Raw genomic sequence first — 23119 nt, forward strand, 5'->3', positions numbered from 1 at the left:
GTAATAAATGTTATTTGCAGTTAACAATTTTCTTTTTTCTTTATTACAATATTTATGGCAAGACTAGGTATATACTCAGAAAATTTCATGTGAATTGGTCAAGCCGTTTTGCAACAATTTGATTACAAACACTGTGAAACGAGAATGTATGTAGATGAAGATAAAATCGTTGAGAAGATTTTATAAGAAATAAATCCAATTTGTCGTGATCAAAAATAATTTATTTTATTAGTGCTTGACCGCGTGAGCAGCGCCGCGGGCGGTAAACTAGTCTAGTATATCATCTACTTCTCTACCATTACGACATTCACCAAACAAGTTTAGTAGAAAACTAGTCTGAAGTATGCTAGTATATTTATTATGTGAGTATATCGAAATATGTAAAAAACAACCAAAAGAAAAGATGATTTTGTACCATACTTGCATTATAGCGTAAATAAGGAAGCTGCCGAATTTAATATTCGTATATCGATTAGGGCAAACATTCGACAAAATTTTTATGGATGTCTCAAATTTGATCTCATCACATAAATCTCGGAGAGACCTCGTAAACATGCTATTTTATGGCATCTAATTACAAGAGGTTATTGCTTTAACGTAGGCTGTAGGGGGCGCTCTAGCTAGTATGGTGTCAGTTATAAGCGAAAACTTCGGAATTCAGGAAGAAAAACACTTAACTTTAAACCACCTACCAAATTTTCCATAATGCTGTGTAAAATGTTCAACAGGTACTCCTTTTCAAACAGATGGACAGACACCCAAACCTTCAATGCCGGTTTTGTGGTAGATACAGCGATTTGAGCCGTAGGTCTAGGCGCCAGATCATAACGAAACACGATGCATAACGCAAAAGTTTAATACATAGTCGTCTCATTGAATCAATTGCAATTTCATATCATGATGTTGATATTACCAAATAGGATTTGAGGTTTAAAAATTTGTTTAAATATCACATTTATCTATTTAAAAGAAAACGGTGTGAGTTTCACAATTTATAACTGAAGAACCGATTTTGGTGAAAAATTTGTGCAGTGGTAGCCTAGGCCCAGGAGGCGGACATAGGAAAGTTTTTATCCCGGAAATAACACGGGAAGGGGAACACGCGAGGAAATGGATCTATTTTTCCTGCGACTGCGCGAGCTAAGCCGCGGGCGGAAAGCTAGTATTTCATAAATGAAAATGATTTTAATGGCGCCATTTTTCGTTGGCCTGTGTTATCTATGACAGATTATGTATGCAGTTATATTTTAATTATAGCTTAGTACCCTTAACGCGAGCTACAACGCTCAGAGTCCCCTATAAAGATTTGAACCATCTACCACACATAAAAATGAGATTCGAGAAGTCGTGAACATACTGGTGTCATCATAATATTTCGTTTATACCAACCAACGTAGTGATCTCTCAATGACCACTACCATTTATTGCATGCGTCCCTAGTTTGGATTATTCAAAGGTCTAAACTCTAAACCACAAAGACACAATATAAAATCAACGATATCATATCTTCTAATATATAAAATTCTCGTGTCACAGTTTTCGTTGCCGTACTCCTGCGAAACGGCTTGACCGATTTTAATGAAATTGTTTGTACTTATCCGATATCTATGAGAATCGGCCAACATCTATTTTTCATACCCCTAAATGATAAGAGTAAGGCAAGACAGCGTTTGCCGGGTGCAGCTAGTAATCTATATAAATCTTATTTATGAAATTGTAAAATGATGTCATTGTTGTTTAAGTTTAGTACAGTTAGACATACTTATAAAGAAAATATATATGTTGATGTAGATTTTAAATTGTTTTTAACTGTTTCGCAATGTACCTAAATATTAATTGTACACATTTTTTTGGATTGAGATCTCAACACAAAAATAATTATGTAATCTCTAATGGCAATGTGATCTTGATCTGTATTACATTTAAATGAATAAATATACTTACTATTAGGCGTCAATTTTGTCACCGCCTAATCTTATAAATTGAGCCTAAGGTATTTAGAGTATCTACGAAGTACAGCTATGACGCCAGCATAATTAGATCTATCATCCCTCCCATCATGTACAGAAAATTGTGTTATTCTACGATTTGTACCGCATATCGAGGCTCTTATAACATTGGTGGCATTCAGACGCTTCTAGGAAATGAAATGAACTTCGCATAAAAATAGAAAATGTGCGTCATACGAGTGTCACTTTATCGTTTATACATGCTGTTATGATGTTTTGTCTTTTTCTTTTTATGTAATACCTGAGAGATCTGAACGACCGCCTCCTTGGTACAATGGTTAACTCCGTGAGCGTCCTGGGTTCAATTCCCGGTGGGGACGCACAAAAAAGAATTTCTCGGTCCGGCAGGACACCGTAGGCTGATCAACTTGTCCATAAAGAAAATCGATCAGTGAAGCAGATGTATATCACCTGCCCCATACACCACTAGGCGACACGGGACTTCACTTTTTTGAGTGTAGAACAGTGATAGCTCAGTGGTTATGAACTGGCATTTTAATGAAGAATTCGATGGTTACCAGAGGAGCGAGCAAAAAATTAATTGATTTTTAAATAACAACTGCTCTGGGTGAAGAAAACATCGTAAGTAAACCGGAATGTTCAAGAATCAAAAGTTTCACGAGCCCGCTCTTTGCCAGTGTAGTGGATTGTAGCCTCAACTCTCACAGGAGCGTTTGCCACTGTAGTGGGAACATATACTGATGATGATGATGATGAATTGGGGTCTGGAAGACTTAAGGGCTACTTACTTTACAACCATTCATCTGCTTTCCATAATAAACTGATATTTGAATGCTTACTTTGTGGTACTTAGATAAATTATTGATAATTGTCAAACTATAATGACTGCTACGAAATACTCCCATATATATATATACATATATATATATATATATATATATATATATATATATATATATATATATATATATATATATATATATACACAAGGACAAAAACAATTGGACTGAATAAAATTTTGCTAAATAAAAAAACCTAACCTAACCTGTTAACTTTGAAATATCAATATTGGACAAAGGGGCTATTTATAAGGTACCTACGGAATGTAGGCGTAAAATGAAATGACTTTTTTTTTCACTTTACAAACATTTTAATGACATTGAATTTTCCAGGTAAAAGGTCTGACAAAAGAGTGATTCCAAAGAGTTCTAGTTGCGACTTCAAAACAGATGAGAAATTGTATTAAAAACGTCGACGGTAAAATTTAACCAGTAACAGCGTTTAACTTTTTTACGTATCGTATGTACCTAACTAGCTTTTGCCCGTGGCTTCGCATGCGTTAAATTCGGTGTAGTTTAATAGATGTTATTATACATACAAACCTGACCCATGAATCACTCTACCTATTTAAAAAAAAACATTTAAACCCTTTGCTTTATGCTATGATGGTAAGCAATAACCATCGCCCATAATCATTTGCCCCTTACGCCTCTATAAATTGATTGCCAGTTTTTAAAAACATAAATAGATAAATAAAGGAAATATAAAATAAAAGAATGAATGAAAAACTACTTAAAAGATATATTTGGATTTTAAGTTTCTAACGGGTGTCCGATGTGGTGGGATGTACACAAGGTGTTATCTTTAACAGCGATTTCTACCAGGCAACCAAGAGGAGAAAAATTTATAACTCAGTCGTGGTGATGTATAATACTGAATAAATACATGTAAAAAATAAATCATTTTAATACTATATACAATACTAGCTACGCCCCGCGGTTTCACCCGCGTAAGTATCCCGTAGGAATATCGCGATAAAAAGTTGCCTATGTGTTATTCCAGTTCTCCAGCTATCTACATACCAAATGTCATTGCAATCGATTCGGCAGTCTTTGCGTGAAAGAGTAACAAACATACACACATCATTACATACTTTCTAATTTATAATATTATAGTAGAATACTATAAATAATACCTATACCTTTATGTAAATTGTTCATCTACATAAATGCGTACGTAATAAATAATATTTAATACATGCTTACATACATACAAAGGGTTGCTTGGAGTAAAGAAAAGAAGCATGGGAATGGTATGGAAAACTATTTATCATTCTAGAATATTTACTGTATAATAAGTAGGTACCTACGAGTACATAACGAGGGCTACTGGGTTCATCCTAATTACAATCCTAGTAGATTTATAAAAGTATCAAACTGGTGGGACTTTGAAACCTGCTCATAAACGGATCTGCAAAAAGCAATAAAAACGTTTGCGAAATACCACTGCCGAATACCCCATAACGGATCTTATGTCCTTCACCTTTAGTAAATGTATAAATGTAAAGGAAATCATATACAAAACACTGACATCCACATAAAATATAGGGCATGAAATTCCATCCTATTGTATAAAATACAGCATTCAATTGTGTGAGCAAAATAGCTAGATACCAGGCTAGGAAACCTAATAACGCTATTTCTGTGCACCCCACTGGGGTAACGGGTGGTTTATTTAAATAGCTATTATGTGTTCATATGTTTGTTCATGCATAGTTTGAGCCTGAAGCGGGACAATGGAACTGGGTTCAATTAAAGTTCATCGAATGCAGATTGAGTTATAGATGGCCTCTGGTGTATTGTTTTGTTGTCTCTTTGTAGATAGAAATAGTTTGTATCTTATTATTAATGCACAAATGAATCATCCAGTAGATTTAATATTGGATTTATTGGATTATTGGTTGCCCTTGTGTAGGCAAAATCGTGGTATAGTAATATAAATATCCATCCATAACTATCTACGTATCAATTAAAAATATACCTATCTCCGTAGATTAAAGCATTTAATGTAAATTTTCCGTGGCGATGTTAATAAGAATAACAGTTAGAGATCGCCTATCTGACTTCTCGATGTAACTAAAAATTTTTACAATGTAGTTAGAATGAGTGATTTTTAAATCGTTACAATAAATTTCTAATAAATACGAAGATTAATCTTTCTGTCTACGATTTCATTCCGAAACTAGCCTAACAATTTGGATTATATCTCAAACAGAGATAGACTAAACTTTGAGAAAGGAATGGATGTGGTTGAAGCCGCGGGCGGATAGCGCTTAATAAAAAAGATTTACACCATTTGAAATAAAACACTTTTCATATAATGATTTATAGGCCCATAAGCCTGATGGCAGATGTGATTCCTTCAATGTTTCGAGCAGTGCTGGTGTAGATAATACAGAAATAAATAAACAAATCTATTTATTTATTGCACGCTCGTCTGGTGTCAAACTCCCGATTTTTCAATCGAACTCCGACGTCCTAACAACAGCGCCATCTTCGCTCACTGCTTTTCTATATGAAAGGGGGTAATCAAGCAGTTGAATTACCTGAAAGGAAGTGATTAATGTCGCCCAGTTCCACTTGCAATAACAGGGATGAACCCACCCTTTGATAAGTACCTTGTTGCTCCTTTATTGAAAGCCCTAAGGCTTTAACCGTATTTAGAAACATGGCACGAAACTGACGTATTTCCGCCTACAGAGAAAAGGTGAACAGATTTCAAAGGATTCATTAATTACTAGTTGTTCACCGCTGATCCGTCCGGTTAGTACTTTTGTAAGTTTCATACTTTTTACAGTTTTTTTCCCTAATCTACGTGGAAACAAATCGAACAAATCAAAAATGTTCAAGACTCCAGACGTTCAAAACTTTGGGTTATAAGGGGTGTATACCAGTAAATGTCCATCTACAAAACCGAACCGGGTTATATAAATCATTGCAAAGGTAGACAACATATAGGTATATCTACTTATCTGCCATGCGAATGCCTTGCGAATCTAGTATAGTATTATAATATATATGCTTGCGAATGGAGCGAGGCTACATTTTAAGCGTTTTTAAAAGTACTCTCCTATCACAGCTTAAACAATGGTCCTCAATATATCCGATATATTATAAGGAAAATCTTCCGATTGAGTTACGGTTTAAATAGATATCAAATTATAATATTTCACTAAGTTTTTTTTCGATAAAACTATTGAATTTTGTAACACCCAATTTTTCCTCAATTTTTTCTGGACCCCTTCTGGGCTTTCAGCGCCGACTTTTAGAAAGACTGGTCTAATACTTCTCTTTTTACTGTGCTCCTATCAAACTGACAAAGAACAATAGGTATTTTATAAAGGATGCTTATAGTTTACTGTCACAGAATGAAGGTTACGATTCGTAAAATAAAAGTAAAAAAACATTTTCTTCTAGAAAGTTTAAGGGAAAACCTGAGTCAGGAGGACCCGCTCTTTCTAAACTTAAAGCATCATAACATGATAATTTAAAAATCGTTTATAACTAAGTATTAATGTGCGAAGTAGTGAAGTGTGTAATGTACGAATGTGTGTGAGTGTGTATGTATGAGCGTGTGTGTAGGTATATAAATTCCCCCTTCTATCACGCTTTGCAATATTTTTAACATACGTTGCCAAAAACGAAGGAGATTGTCCATTCAACTTATATTTTTATTCTCAAAATATAGAGGTACTCAATCAAACAGGAATCAGAATGCTATCGTATCTAGACAAATCTTGGCATTATCATGTCATTCAAATTACCCTAATATGCGTAATATGCGTATGCGCTTTATCTTTTATGATTCAACCGTGTGTTTGCAATTTTTCTGATCTCAGTGTCTTTTGACACACTTTTATTAACTTCATCCATATGTTTGTATGAAAACAAGTCTTTTAGACTCGATTTTTCTATCTCGAAACGCATACATTTAATTTAAACTTTTATAGTTATATAAATAATTAATAATATCTTTACGTACACTCTGTAAAAGGGCAAGTGAGTTGTGAGACAATTTAGTTTATTCTGTCATTAGAGCATGTTTTTATTTTATATTTGATTAAAAATATATTTGAACTTGTTTTGGATAAAAAAATTATTATAATACCCGCCACTACTATAATTTCGGAACTAGATAAGTTGACTTATTGTTATATTATCTGTGGGCGTAATTATCAGCCTCTATACTTTCTCCGATTATTTTATCTATTTGCAACCACCACGACTCCGAATTGAAAGCTTAAGACCACTGTATCCAATATGGAAATTTTGTATTGATTCTATTGTGAAATGTTTATCTATCTAATGTTATCTGGAAGACTGCTTCGGCTGAGCCATGGAAATTTTTCCATAGTTCCTCTTTATCTTAAGCCTAGACTTAGTGATTTTGATGACTTATCAATATACTATCGCACGTGCGTTGGTTAAGTCACCAAGATGATATTGAAGATGTACAGTAAAATAATGCTTTCTGCGAACACAAGATTATTTAGCTAGTAGAAACAACTCATCTTAATCTCTTTAAATCATTTTCATAATCATCAGCCCATTTATGTTCCCACTGCTGGGACAAAGGCCTCCTATGAGGGTTTAGGCCATAATCCACCACGCTGGCCAAGTGCGGGTTGGCAGATGTCACATGCCGTCGAACTTTTGATTCTTGGACATACCGGTTTCCTCACGATGTTTACCTTCACCGTTTTACGCAGTGGTGATGTTATCCAGATGTGCAGATAAATTGAAAAATTAATTTATTTCCTGCACGCTCGCCCGGTCTCGAACTCCAACTTATCAATTTTGAAGTCCGAGGTTCTCACCACTGAGCCACCACTGCTATTTTGCTTTCAATACTAACTCATTATAAAATATATCTTTCTGTCTGTCTGTCCCTATGTCCCTATGTATACTTATATCTTTAAAACTACGCAACGGATTTTGATCGGGTTTTTTAATAGATAGAATGGTTCAAGAGGAAGGTTTATATGTATAGCATTTATTAAATTGCTCCAAATTTAACGCGTGTGAAGCCGCGGGTAAAAGCTAGTATTAAATCAATTTTAGGAGCGATTTCACCCCTTGCTTATGAACTTTCAAACCTTCTACTATGCGTGTTTTTATTTAGTTTTTTAATTTTTTTAAATGACGTCTTAAAAACGAAGGAGGTTCTAAATTGAAATGTTTTATGGTTCAACTTTTTTTGCTGGTTTTATTTCACGATAATTCTGTGCTACTGATTGATGTGATTCTTTTTGCGTTTGATAGGAACTTGTTGCCATATGTTCCCATTTTAGAATTACGTGTACTACCCCCAGGAACGCCGGTGACCTTTTTTATAGGAAGGTATTATTATCAACAGTTAAACACCACATTTTATCACACTTCACACTAATATTATAAACGTGAAAGTTTCTTTGTTTGGATGTTTGCCCGTCCATCACGCTGTAACTACTCCCTTGGGATAAAAAAAGAATCTTGATATGCGGACGGAGCCGGGACGAACGTCTAGTATAGATTAAAATAACAGATCCTCCCACATATTCAGCATTTGAAGCGGTTTTTATTTTCCTTCTGTATTGACGTAATGCTACAGTTACTTGTTTATAAGAGGATTACGTAAGCGTATATCTAGAGAAATCATATAAAAACACACATAAATGTCCATCTTGCGAAGTGCCCTAGGCTAATTGTTTCATGAATGAAACATACTTTCAAGCTTGATCGAAAACAGTGGGGTGTCGTTATAGGGCAAAGATCAGACCACTTGTAGATGTATCAATTTTGTAAACAGTTATTAGTCCCGATATTATCACAAATTCGTAATCACAGTTATAAATTATTTTTTTATTTTATATTTGCTATTAAAATGACAAATCTGTTAAAACTTAATCATTTTTAATAACGATTAATTCATTTCGGTTAAGTAGATGTTTTGTAACGGGTCATAACGAACTAATTAAAACATCAATGCTAATTGAATGGGACGCTTTAAGTATTGCAATAGCCTTAAACATCAATATCCTTATATATAGTGAAGTCCCGTGTCCCCCTACTAGGGTATGGGGCAGATGATATACATCTGTTTCACTGATCGATTTTCTTTAGGGACAAGGAGGTGATCGTGATGCCCTGCCAGACCAAGACATTTTTTTTTTTGTGCGTCCCCACCGGGAATCGAACCCAGGACCCCTCGGTTCTACGCTCACGCGTTAACCACTGTACCAAGGAGGCGGTCATCAATATCCTTACACAGGTCATATTATGATTAATAACGAAGGAAATAAGTTTTATTATGGTTTAATACTTTTAACATATATCAAACGATACTATTGCACATTTTTCTTATGATGTTACAACACGAATGCATGTGGTCCAAGTAGCACCAAATAACAATTTCATCAAGAATAGATAGCATATGATGAAACACTTTGTTGCCTTAACGTGTTTTCAATCCCATGACTGAATACACGTTAAACTAACAAAAAATTTCATCATTATGCTATTATTCTAGACACTATCTAATGACCTATCTCCGTAAAGCTGACTTATCTAATCTTTGTCCCTTTTCCCAGCCGGCGTGCCTGGGCGGGCGGCGCGGCAGGGGGGGTGGTTCGCGATTGGCTCAGTTCACCTCAAAACCGAGCCTTCGTTTCGCTCAGTCCGCTTCCAACCGTCGTAGGGGGATAACGCTCGTCCGTGCGCTGCCCCAACCGCGTGTCCTTTTAACTTAAATCCTTTATAAAAACGTGTGCTATCAAAAATATAATCCTCAGTGCGTGTTTTATTGTGAACCAACAATTGTTTTGTGTGCCGATTGGTGCGATTCAGATCGACCCAGTAATACGATATTGCTGTTGGGTATTTCAGCAAGTAAGTATCAATCGTTTTATTGTTACCTTTAAGTAATTGCCTTTTATGAGAGCCATTAAAATGGAAATTGAACTCTTGCCTTGCTCTTGTTAGGGGTAACACGTAGCCGCATCAAATACTTTGTGTTTTTTACAAACCGTTTACCACCTATTTAGTGCTGACATAAAATGTTTGCGTTATTTCAGCAATAAGCTATGAATTAATCAAATAAAGACGATTGTTCGTAAAAATGTCGTGTGTTTATGACACGATCGTAAATATTGATCTCAATGATAACAGTTGTCTTATTACATAATTAACGTAAGTACTTGTTCAGCCTCGTTCACTGTATATGGTATATGAAGAACAAGATCTGAGTGACGGATATATGATGGTTATATCACATGCTGTTATTACGATATACTATAACAAACCAATCAATTGAAGTGGTGTGATATCGAATTGAGTATTTAAGACAATTATGAACTAGTTCAATAAATATCATCGTTATAACAACAATAAAGAATAACGTTTCTCTAAATCTAGTAACCTGTACATTAATGGCTGGATAGTTAAAATATTTAATTTGGTTAACGTTCCTTAAAGCTAACGATAGGATCTTAATCTTGTTTTTAACCGACTTCAGAAACGGAGGTGGTTATAGAGTGTATTGTTTTTGCAGCTTTATAGTGGGTTTTTTTATTCTTTTTTTATTTGAAAGCTGGTGCCTGTCATGTCCCATTCAAATTTGGTCTAGTTTTGACAATTTCAAAGTGGTTTACTTTGGTTTTTTTTTTAATAAAAATAAATATTTTCTTCTTGTTGGCTGTTGATATTAGTTTGAACTTTGACCCTAACATCAGTTTTGGTCCCTGAGCCAGCAATCAATTTCACAATTAATTTCTTCCAATAGGATAATCTGTACAATGATTTAGAAAGCTATATTGTAAAGCACGGAGGCCGTTTGCTGCAGCTCCGATGAAAATTATACTGGTGAACATTTGAGAAGGAAGTTCGGAGGAAAATAATTTTTTTTACGTACTTGGAAGGTCACCACTGGTCAACAAACCATCAGAGCTTCGGCTGACTGTCACCATCCTAAATGATACACTCCTTTGTACAAGTTATGGAAGTATGATTGACGATCTAGCTTGCGAACTATACGTGTCATCTACACATTTATATTATATGTAGGTAATTAGACTTCTAATTGGTTTGTTACGATTAAAATCTGTTCTATATGTGTTTTTTAATATCAGAGTGGGCAACGAGCTGGTGGTTCATTGTTAATGATCACTACGAAAGGATAAATAAAAATAATTTAATGGACTGAGAAGAGTGACCAATCGCACGAAAAACGGTAGCATACGCTTGCTATTATTTCATACCGCACTTCTTTGGGTTGTGGTACCGTCCTCAGTGCGAGCTGGTCCAATTCTTACCGAATCACGTTCGACCAAATTGTAAATATTCGACCAATTTTCATTTCAAAATTCATTGACTGTTATAAAACTATTACGCCATTACCGAACAACATAGTCTATATTTTTTTGCTCAGCTCAACCCAAGCGAACAGCTAATGGTTTTGATAGTTTCATGTCAAACCTAGACATAGAGTTTGTAGGCCTAAACTAAAACACTTAGATACGGAATCGATATAAATTCAATTTTCTTTCCAACCACTCAATAGAAGGGTTAGACGGATAGATTTTTATAATGGCAATAATTTCGAAGCACGAACGTAAAAAGATAAACAAGGTAAAACGCTCTCCTTGACTCTAAAGAAATCTAATCCCGGGTTGAAAATTTTTTCGTATTTATCAGGCCAAAACCTTAAAAACATATTTAACGAATCAAAATGCATTACTCATCACTTTTCTGCAATAATCAACTACATTTGTACATGATATAAAATTCAAACGAATTTTTGCTATTTTTTCCTGTTTAAATGTTGCGGTAACGCAAATGTTATATTAAATAATAATAATAATTAAATGCATAAAATTTTTCCAATTAGTTATGCGTAATAATACTTAAATTTTGCTTTAATGAAACTCGTAGTAATATATAAATTGAAAAAAAAGCATCGAATTCTTCCAAAATGAAGGATAATGGCAGTTTTAAGTAGATATTTCTGATTTAAAATAGAAATATTAACTACAACAGTGTAACTAACAACATAAAAGCCATTTAACAAAATGTCTTAAGACTTTTTTAACGCTGAAAAAAGCCTGGTAACTGATCAACGTACGGACAGACAAACGGATAGCAGTCTCAAACCGATTTTTATGTAAAAGTAGTACTTAAAGTGAAATCGAAAAAGTTGTTTAGATACCTGAAGTATTTTTAGATACAATGTTCATATGTATGCCATACAGAACTTTACAATCGACCTTGTGACCTAACTTACTCCACTCAATGGATTTTTGATTGCATCGTTACCTTATTGTCTGTAAGCGATAAAAGTTTAATGTCTACCATTGTGATGGATTGTGCGAATACCGAATAGAATTTGGATATGCGAACCGATGTGATACTACCCGACTGCGTGATAAGAGTTATGTTACTTTTATCCCTTACGTACCAAATTTCATTGCAATCGGTTCAGTTGATTTTGCGTGAAAGAGCAACAAACGCACACACCTCCTTAAAAACTTTCGCATTTATAATATTAGTAGGATAGTTTAACAGCCTTGTAATAACATTACCGAGTGTCCCTGAATGTAAATGGAAGTACAAAACCAAAGAATAGGTAAAAATTACAATTGAAATCCCCATTTTCGCATTGCCTTGATCAACTAGGCCACTCACGAGCTCGCCTCTGTAATCTAATTTGTTCTACTCTCGCTATTTACGACAAGGGACACTCCTTTTATCAACAGTTGTTAGTCCATTTTATATTATTTCTACGTAGGTATCGGTAATGTATACCGCTTTTGAGGATAGATTATTGATGTTATAATATCAATATGAGAGGTTTATTTTTTGTTTGTTATGATTTTTTTGTTTGTTTGTTGTGATATATGAAAAAATACTCAATTGATTAAAAAAAATTAACCATTTTTTTGGGGCTATTTTTTATAGCTTCCGGGTAGACCTTACATACGCCTGGATCAGCGGCTAGTATAAATGAATTATTATAACAATTAAAATTTTCTCAATCGACCAATTTTATAGGTGAGATCTATAAAATTGGTCTATCTAGATTAGGGCAGTCACAATAAAGTTTTAAGATTATTTATGATTTTACTATTCATCATCATCATCATCAGCCCATATATTTTCCCACTGCTAGGACACAGGCCTCCTATGAGGGTTTAGGCCATAATCCACCACGCTGGCCAAGTGCGGGTTGGCAGTCACATGTCGTCGAACTTTTGATTCTCGAACATGCCGGTTTCCTCACGATGTGATCACAGTGGTGATGTTATCTACATGCGCAGATAAATTGAAAAATCAATTTATTTATTTTTTATCAGAGAAGAATTAAATTGATTTTATTATTAACATCGGGCAAATAAGATTTATTTTTTTCAACATTATTATAACTTGATACAAATCTATTGATATACATGCAGAACATACTCCACCAAATTAACTAAAATTTTACTGGTATCTGGTAATCGATCAGTGTCAATCTAGACAAAATTATATGATGACGTGTAATTTATTGTTAATAAACTCGCAACTTATTATCTTTTATTTTTATTATCAACCCTGCATATTCAATATTAAATCTTTTACCACTTACCTAAGTTAAGTGACACACTGATTTTGTATAAAACAAAAATAAGTTCAGATATTTCAATTCTGAATTTGATTTCATTTTATCCGTTACTAGCTGCGCCCCGCGGTTTCACTCACATATGTCCGTATCCCGTAGGAATATCGGAATAAAAAGTTGCCTATATGTTATTCCAGTTGTCCAGTTGTCTACGTACCAAATTTCATTGCAATCGGTTCAGTAGTTTTTGCGTGAAAGAGCAACAAACACACACACACATCCTTACAAACTTTCGCATTTATAATATTAGTAGGACTAGTAGGATAGTAGGATAGTAAGATTACTCTGAGTGTTACATATTCAATCATAAGTACATAAAGAAAAAAGCATGACGGTATATTTTTTTTCTGCAATAAAACTATGGAAAAAGAAGCAAATAAAAAATTCCGCAAACTGACAAAGCTGTCAGCCAACACTTTATACTGCAATTAAAAAAAAAAAAAAGGACAAACCCACAAAATAAATCGTAAAGTAAGAAAACAAAACTCAAATTACGTGTCAGTGACAATGACTAGATAAGCATATTTGCCCGCAATAATGATACCTTATCAGATAAACATCAATACTGTTTGCCACTTGCCACGCATTGAAATTATAATATTTATTTATTTATTATAAATTATAATATTATCAAAAATATTTTGAAGTTATATTTTATTGTTAAATTAAGCGGCGGCAAAAACATTTTCAACCGTGTTATCATAATAAAGATAAAGGATAACACGGTTCCTGTTTTGTCTCAAGGGAGCATTTAATCGGTATAAAAAGTCACCCAAGTCAGCTTACCTTGTCTGTATACCAAATTTCATCAAAATCCGTTCAGTAGTTTCAGTGTGATTTACGGACAAACATCCGAACAAATAATATTAGTTCGATTACTTACATACATTCATTGAAATGTCAATTATTGTAAATACAACATACTTTTTAAAATGTAATTCAGTATTGCATATAAATAGCGGACAACCGATCGGTGGTGCCTGGTGGTAGCCGTCACCACCGCCCCTGAGTATTCGTAGAGGTCTCTATAAAACTAGTGCCTGCCTTTGAGGGATAAGGGTAAAAGATTGACTACTAGAATTAAGCAACGGACTGGGAAGGATGAGGAAAGGAGTACGGGCAATTAAATAAAACCTTTATTAAATCTGGAAGTAAAATTATGTTAACACTGAAGTAGACATAAGTTCTTTTTACAATATATGTATGAACCTTTACATGTTATTCTAGACTATGACGCAAAAGGAGATTTATTGCTATATATGCTACATATAATCCTTCTATATTTATCTTTCCTTATCAAAAAAGCAGAGAGAGCACAACAATAAATCTTCTACGTGTCTATACGGAAAAGGTCTACATACTGGCGAGGCTTGCTGTCAAAGCGAACAATCTGAATAAGCCTACAAAGATAGTGCCTGTATCACATGGACGGAATACGACACAAGCCCGAGATCAAACAAATATTTGCCCTCCAATTGTTTGAACTACATGGATCTCTGGTGGATTTATTTTCCCTTCGCATACTGCCGAATGATAATATTAATCCTATTCTCGATATATTTTATTCCGTAATGAAAAACCCCCTTCTATTTGTCAGAACTAGATATAAATGGGATAACACAGGATTCAGTAGTTCAAATAAATATAGAATGAACAAAAACGGTTCGCTCAGTAGAAAGTTCTGTAGCAACATAATATGCAAAATTAATGTCGAAATGACCTCTGCCTTTATTGAAGTCCATTGAAAAAGCTTGCTATTTATTCACATGTTGTAAGTCCATTGCGAATGTGTTTAATTTGATAGTTTGTTTATAAAACAGTTTAAATAATTGTCCTTCAAATACAATATCATCATCAGCCCATATATGTTCCCACTGCTGGGACACAGGCCTCCTATGAGGGTTCAGGCCATAATCCACCACGCTGGCCAAGTGCGGGTTGGCAGATGTCACATGTCGTCGAACTTTTGATTCTTGGACATGCCGGTTTTCTCACGATGTTTTCCTTCACCGTTTTAAGCAGTAGGTGATGTTATTCACATGTGCAGATAAATTGAAAAATCAATTTATTTCCTGCACGCTCCGCCCGGTCTCGAACCCCGACTTATCGATTTTGAAGTCCGAGGTTCTCACCACTGAGATATTAATAAAAAATACAATATATATGAAAACAACACCTATAATTTTACTTTCGTGTGCTAGGCTTGACACATGTCGCAAGGATGGTTGGGATAACCTAAATACAGCCAAAACTGTTTCGAATAGTAATGCTGACGCACAAAATATGTGCCAACTCATGTTGAAATAAGCTCCGATGTCACGTAAGCTAGCTAAGGGAGTTAGCTGATAGCAAGTTACATCTATAACAATAAGCCGTCAAGCTACTCTAAGATGGAATAATAGTTTGAGCAGGATTAGAGCATTATGCTTGTATTATGTCCACCTTCTTTCACAGGAAGAATGAGTACCAAATATCTTTTAAAGTAATTAAGAATTAAATAGAAACACAAGTATTTTAGTATAGTTTCAAAAAAACTAAAAAAATCACGCTCTTCCCATGAAATTATTCTATTGTCAAGGAGGCTCAAAAAGTGCACAAAGGTTGAATTAAAGTTTACAGTAAGTTAAAAAGGTGTCGATTATATACAAACATACAGGAGAAGCTAATAAATGCGTGAAATATATACATTTATTAAAAATCTTGATTTCTATTTTGCTTCGAATTTTTCAAAAGTTGAGTGGGGTAACAAAACAATATTAAAAAAAGGAATGAATTGAAAGGTATACTAAATTAAATTTTCGTTCTTCTAGAGATCGATTTTTATTACTAAAAGCAGGCTCGCCTTTTACGAAAACATGAAAAGCGCCTCCTTTAGCCTAATTTTAACAGTTCTCAAGTTCTCAAGATCTCTATAAGACAATCTTTACAACACAAATATAACATGACAGGGCTTACCTGTCGAGCCTTAGCTTATGAAGCGCCCATGTGTATTATCAGAAAAAATAAGTGCCTAATATTGGCAATTTCTGGCTCCCCTTCCAAACCAATGTAACTTAATTACATACATATACACAAATATTGTTCACGTAACCTCCCTGGAAGTGTGACCCAATTTTTTCTTATTGTGCTCCCACTAAATTTGTATTTTATAATAAGTGACACAGTACGTAGTAATTTGTTATTTATTCTAAGTATGTGCAATAAACGGAGCTTTTAACGCATTTTCTTATAACGGATTTTGTATCTAAGAAATAATATATGAAAACCTTGTTTGGCTTCGCTGTATTATGCACGGCTTAGATAATGAAGGCTCTAATTTATTCTAATACTAATACTAGAAAAAAGTTATTCAAATTTTGGTATTTTTTTTCTAGCATATAAAATTAATTTTGATGGTGTGTTTATATATTCGAAAGCGTTTTTCTAACAGGGTTATTTAATAAATGAAGCGAACGGAATGTGCTTTTTGTTTGTACAGAAAATGCCTAAACTTAATTCTATTTTATACCTCCACGCAAGGATCAGATGTTTTTCTCTGATTAATGTTTTACGACTAGCTATCATTCTGAATCTGCACACGTACCCTTTACACTATCTCAACAAGTTTCTCTAAAAATTTATATACCGTATCCCATTTCTTTTCAATTGAGTTTTGTTTTCGCAATTAATGAAGCCTATTATGGTTATAACCTTCTCGAACATTCTCGAAACGGTTTTGGAAATATCCATGATTTTACGTTCGCAATAGGACTATAAAAAGATAAACTGACATAATGATGACTTATGCTTTCGACGCATCGCGCATAACCCAAAAAAATCAGATGCCAAACTTTAATTTTGCACCTTACTTCCCATATTAGTTTTTTTTAATCAATGTAGGACATAAAAGAAAAAATGGAAAGTTGAGTTTGTAAACTTTGGACTATTCTTACTCTTATTAGGGCTCCTTCCCCTCCATGAATTATATCACACGAACTTAGGGTTTCTAACCACTCGTCCCATACTTGTCACAGGCTGTTACACTTTAAGAAGCCCCTCCCTCAGATGTGACGTCACTTTCAATTCTAAGAAGTTATTATAAAAATCTTTGCGAAAAATTATATCTTTACTTATGACGTCACAAAGGTCACACCCCTGCCTCTTGCTACATGATGACACATTTCGGTAATACCCCCCCTTAAACATGGACGACCCCTTAATTGCGAAAGAAATATCAACAACAAATCTAGTACACTTACATACTAAGTCCTTCAATTAATACGAGCCCCAATACACCAGTTTAACGCCTAATTGTCTCTAAAATACACAAGCCAGTGTAACCTTAACGTTTAACATGCGACATTTACCCATGTCCACATAAAAGGTATATTGTGTTGACGAGTTGTACTAGTGACCTAAACATACAGTGGTGTTTTCTTTGGAACCAGGTCATGAGGTATGAATGTATCACTCTTATTTGAAGTAGGTTTAGCGCTTTTTTACGCCTACCCTTGTTGTCTGTCTTTTAGATGCGTAATTAACAATAGGATATGTGTTTTTTTTCCGGAAAAAATCCCACTTTCTAAATCCTTGCTTATATTAGTTCTTGTTAACAATCCTATAGGGCATAGGCTATATATATACCATAGACGAAGCCGGGTAGTATTAAAATACCATTATTAACCTAAATATGTATTATTCAAAGGTGACTGACTGGCATAGTGATCTTTCAATGCACGGCCCAAACCACTGGTCGGATCGGGCTGAAATTTTGTATGCAGATAGATGTTATGACGTAGGCATCCGCTAAGGATTTTGATAATTTCTACCCCTAAGGGGATAAAATAGGAGTTGAAAGATTCTACCGTGAAAATTTACTTAGTAAATTAACAACCACGCGGGCGAAGCTGGAGGCAACAGCTAGTTATCGATACTAATTTATAATAAACATTTATTAAAACAGATCTCATTATTTTTTCTGGTTGCCAGTAACTAACTAGCTGGATACTAACAGTTTCTCTAAGAAGTTTTCAATTTATACAATGAAAGCAAGAAAACTCAATATTCATAATTTTGTATTTACATTTCAAATAAAGTTGATTTTATAAAAATATACTTCGGATCTGAAAAAGCTTTTTCACAAAGGAACATTTAAATTACTTCGTTCATCTAAAAGTTTCGTAAGTCGCCGCGCCATGAAGATACATTGAACAAATTCTGAAAACGTAGAAAATCGTTCATTTTACTGTTTAATATCAGTTGTACGTAACTTTTTTCGCATAAAAATTCGATGTACATGCTTTAATCGGTTTGCTGATCTCTTGGGAGCAATAAATCGACCCAGGTAGTCATGATTGTCGTAAAAACACGTATCATTTTACGATTTTCAATTACAGTCAATGAAAATGCTTATGTAACGATCGCTTACGGTGTTTATTATTTAATTTACTAACAAAAACTCGATGCATCGTGCTATTATTGATAAAAGCTTTTACGGTAATTATAAACAGATATTATATATTATTTACTTGATGTTTATATAAAGCTAGCGATCCGCCCTGGCTTCATTCGTGGTAGGGTTTTTCTCCATAAGAACCTTACTTGAGCCTTAGTAAAAACGTTAAAAGTATTAGCCGAAATGGTCGAGCCCTTCATTCGTTTTTATTTATATATAGATATTTTAGATGCATTTCATCATTAATTTTCCATCATCCAAAACGTATTCTAACAACTTTTATTTCAAAATTTCACAATACACGTCATTATGTACTGTAAAAAGATTTAAAAAAGTATATAAAAATTTTCCATTCGGCTTTAAATTGCGCCAAGGTTAACAAAAGTAATTAAAAGTCAGACGTAAAATTTCCTCTCTAAATAATATAAGTTATTTGTAATTTCGTTCAACTGTATTTTGTTTTCAGTCGAGCCTCGGTTAATGTCAGCGTTTATAAAATGTACAAACAGTTTTAATTTGAAATCGGATATGAAAAGGCCTTTATCATAAGCATTCATCATTATTTTCAATATAGATTTAAACTGTATGAGCTAATTTCTTTAATCCCTCTATACACATACATGGGATTGAAATCCCAAATCTCTGGGGGAATTTTACTTTTTTTTGTCTTCAGGTGAATATAAGAATCGATTTATGTTTCGATAAATAATTTTTTTGGAACAAAAGTTTTTTTATGGAGTGCTGTTCTGATTGTTATTAACCTCGTACTGCCGAATACCTACCAATGTTTTAAAGTCCCGTGTCCCCTAGTGGGGTATGGGGCAGATGACATACATCTGTTTCGCTGATCGATGCCCTTTATGGTTAAGTAGGTGATCAGCCTTCTGTAACCTGCCAGACAGACAATTTCTTGTGAGTCCGGGAATGGAACCCAGGAACCCCTTCGGTTCTATGCTCACGTATTAATTAGATATAATTTTTTTTAAATCGCTGATGGGTTGATCAATCGCATTTGCGTATTTAAGTAACTTAAATATGATTCAGTAAGTAAAAAAATAAAAATAGTGGTTAGAGGTTGTCCGGTAGGGACCGCTGCAGGCGATAAGACCGCCCATTTGTATCTTTTTTCATGTTTTTGCAGTGTATATTTTGTGATGATATAAAAAATAAATGAAAGTAATTTTTGCCCGTCCGTCCAGATCCCTTGACCTTTGATTCAAGTCGGAGGCCTTAACCTCTGCGTCACTGCGCTTTCACAAACGTAAGCGTAGAATTTAATATCGATTGTCGTATCTTTTTTATACATATGTATTTAAACGAGCACCTATTAGTATATTATATATTATTAAAATACGTATCATGAATTATTTTTATTTATTCATTTATATCAAGTAACAGTCAATGTACTGTATATAAAATTCTCGCATTAGATTGTTTGTTACCATGCTCTTCCGAAACGACTGGACCGATTCTTATTAAATTTCGTGTGCATGTCGGATAGCGTTGCAAATCGCCTAACATCTTTTTTTCATAGACTTAAGAGTAGGGCAGAACAGCGTTTGCCGGGTAAATAAAATAAATACCTTACAAACTAAGATACCTATAATATGTGCATCTCTATATTTAATAATATTTTATTAATTGAAACTAAGCACAAATTGTGGACTATGGATCTTTCATGTTTTTTTTCTGATAATTATTTATTTATTTATATCAGATAACAGACAAATTATAAAAACTTAAATGTATAATATAATTATATATTAATAAAATATTGTTATATTCGACAGCGATTATTTCCTGTTATTTATGTGCGTGCTGCCTAACCTCGGGTGTTTTTCCCCCAAGAATCTATGTAATACAAATAACAAGTCATTCTGTCCCACTGTGAACATCATGTCACGACAGCGAAATTCTGTCTTTGCAGAAAAACTATTACCAGCGGCAGACTGGGGCGTGCTATGGCGTTTTATTTATAGACATTCAACGTAAGAGAAACGGAGTTTTTATTTGTTTGTATTCAACAAGAATTTGTAAAATGTATTTAAGAATACACAGAATTTTAATTACAATGTTTTTCCATGTATCCAGTTTCCCTTATTAACACATTTTTAAACGTTTTAATACTTATAGGTGTTGTTTTACCGTCTGTTCGATATAGGCATCATTGCACCTTCGATGTTTGTAATTTCTACTAGAAAACCCTTCAACGAAATTCCTTTGATGAAACAAGTCATTGGGGATAACTTAGAGCTATAAGGTAAAGTGTACGCAGCGGTATAATCTGTAGTAATCACGTTATACGTGGTAAGAGCTTCATAGAATACATATTGAATAATTAAACACGGATGTGGCTTGTGTAATTTGGAGGATGGGGATATGAAGGATATGGTTGTAGGACAGAATAGTTAGGATAAGGTTGCCTCTGATAATGGTGATAAATGTGTGTAAATATGGTACTCTAGTTTAAAAATTATGCTCATCTTTGGGTCCTATAACTACTTCGATGTATGTGAATATTGGCGTCTATGTGCAATCTGATGATGACCGCCTCCTGGGTACAGTGATTGGAAAGAGCATGTCATTTTCTTTAATTCAGTGATGATTTCTTTGATAAGAGGTACCGAAGAACAAAAGCTGTAATCGTTTTAAATTTCTTAGGAACAGTTTATTTCATTGTTTTTTTCTAATGACATTTCATATTTTTTTTTTACAAAATCTATATACTATTTTTTATATAATCTATATTACGGAAGTGTGAATTTTTGTTTGCTTGTCTTTCTATCACGTTGCAACCGAACGATTATGTCATATGTTATTTCTAGAGATAGAACTTAGATGCAAGAAGGTACCTAATATTGGTCAGCTTTTACCGCGGTTGCATGTTATTCTCGTTGCGAATTCTTTTGCTCACGCGTGCGAGGCCACGGGTAACAGCTAGTCTTATAAATCATCCTAAATTTCACGATTATCAGCCTTTCTTCCAAGACTTTTTGTTAGTCACTTCTCCCACATAATAAGATCTTGGTGCGACATTTTTAAACCTATTCACTTCTACATATATAAATATATATTCCTCATAGGAGGCCACGCAAAAAACCACGGGACCAATTTCAAAAATTTACTATTTGCTTATATTACTAGTAGAAAGCTGCATCTTCACTGAATGACACAGACTATATATGTACCAGGGGCGAAGCTAGTATTATATATTACTAGCTGCGCCCCGCGGTTTCACTCGCGTAATTCCGTATCCCGTAGTAATATCGGGATAAAAAGTAGCCTATATGTTATTCCAGTTGTCCAGCTGTCTACGTACCAAATTTCATTGCAATTGGTTCAGTAGTTTTTGCGTGAAACAGCAACAAACACACACACACATCCTTACAGACTTGCATTTATGATTTTAGTAGGATGGGATATATTCCTCATAGGAGGCCACGCAAAAAACCACGGGACCAATTTCAAAAATTTCTATTTACTTGTATTACTAGTAGAAAGCTGCAACTTCACTGAGTGACATAAGCTATATATGTACCACGGGCGAAGCCGGGGCGAGCAGCTAGTATTATATATTATTGTCATTTCTTGATATACGCGCCATCACCTCGACAAAGGACGGCCGCTTATCATTTGATCCCCTTATCTCGCAAGATGAGATCACTAAACCTAGAAACTGTTATTGATTGAAGTAATATTTTTTTATCGGATACACTGACTAATATAAACGATAAATCCCATTTTTTTTCGTTTCCACGTAGGTAGGCATCGACAGAAATATGCTAACGCATTTATTTTCAACTGACTCCAAAAAAAAGAGGTTTCTAAATTCGATTTTTATTAAGTTCAGAACTTTCGACTGGGTGAACTGATTTTGATGATTCTTTTTTTATTTGATAGCTTGTGCCTCAAATGTGGCCATTCAAATTTGGTCTAGTTGTGACAATTTGAATGCGGTGTTGTCTTTTGTTAAAAATAATTATGTTAATTACAATCTTTTGTGGGTGTGGTACCTTCATCGGTGCGAGCTAGCCCAAATAGTGCGATTTCTCGATTTCTATATATGTATTATGATATCATTGGACCTTATGTATAAAAATTAGAACTTTTATGTTATAAGTGCACCCCCCAGAATCGCCCGGGTAGTCATTTATCGCAATTAAAATAATAGACTAACCTATCTTTTGAGCTGGATCAAAATTAATAAAAAATAAAAATAAAAATGCTATGAAACTGAAAAATTTTA

The 23119-nt window shown here is 34.2% G+C and overlaps 1 protein-coding gene across 2 annotated transcripts in view; it reads left to right on the forward strand.

The window, feature by feature from the left end:
- The first annotated feature begins 9469 nt into the window (after positions 1-9469).
- LOC119837927 (cGMP-specific 3',5'-cyclic phosphodiesterase-like) overlaps positions 9470-23119 on the forward strand; it is a 62490-nt gene continuing 48840 nt past the window's right edge. For both annotated transcript variants that reach the window (XM_038363720.1, XM_038363718.1), the window contains exon 1: positions 9470-9676. The gene's annotated coding sequence lies outside the window, so the exon portion shown is untranslated. The remainder of the gene's footprint in view (positions 9677-23119) is intronic.

The sequence above is a fragment of the Zerene cesonia genome, chromosome 29 (assembly GCF_012273895.1).
Source record: "Zerene cesonia ecotype Mississippi chromosome 29, Zerene_cesonia_1.1, whole genome shotgun sequence".
Lineage (NCBI taxonomy): Eukaryota > Metazoa > Arthropoda > Insecta > Lepidoptera > Pieridae > Zerene > Zerene cesonia.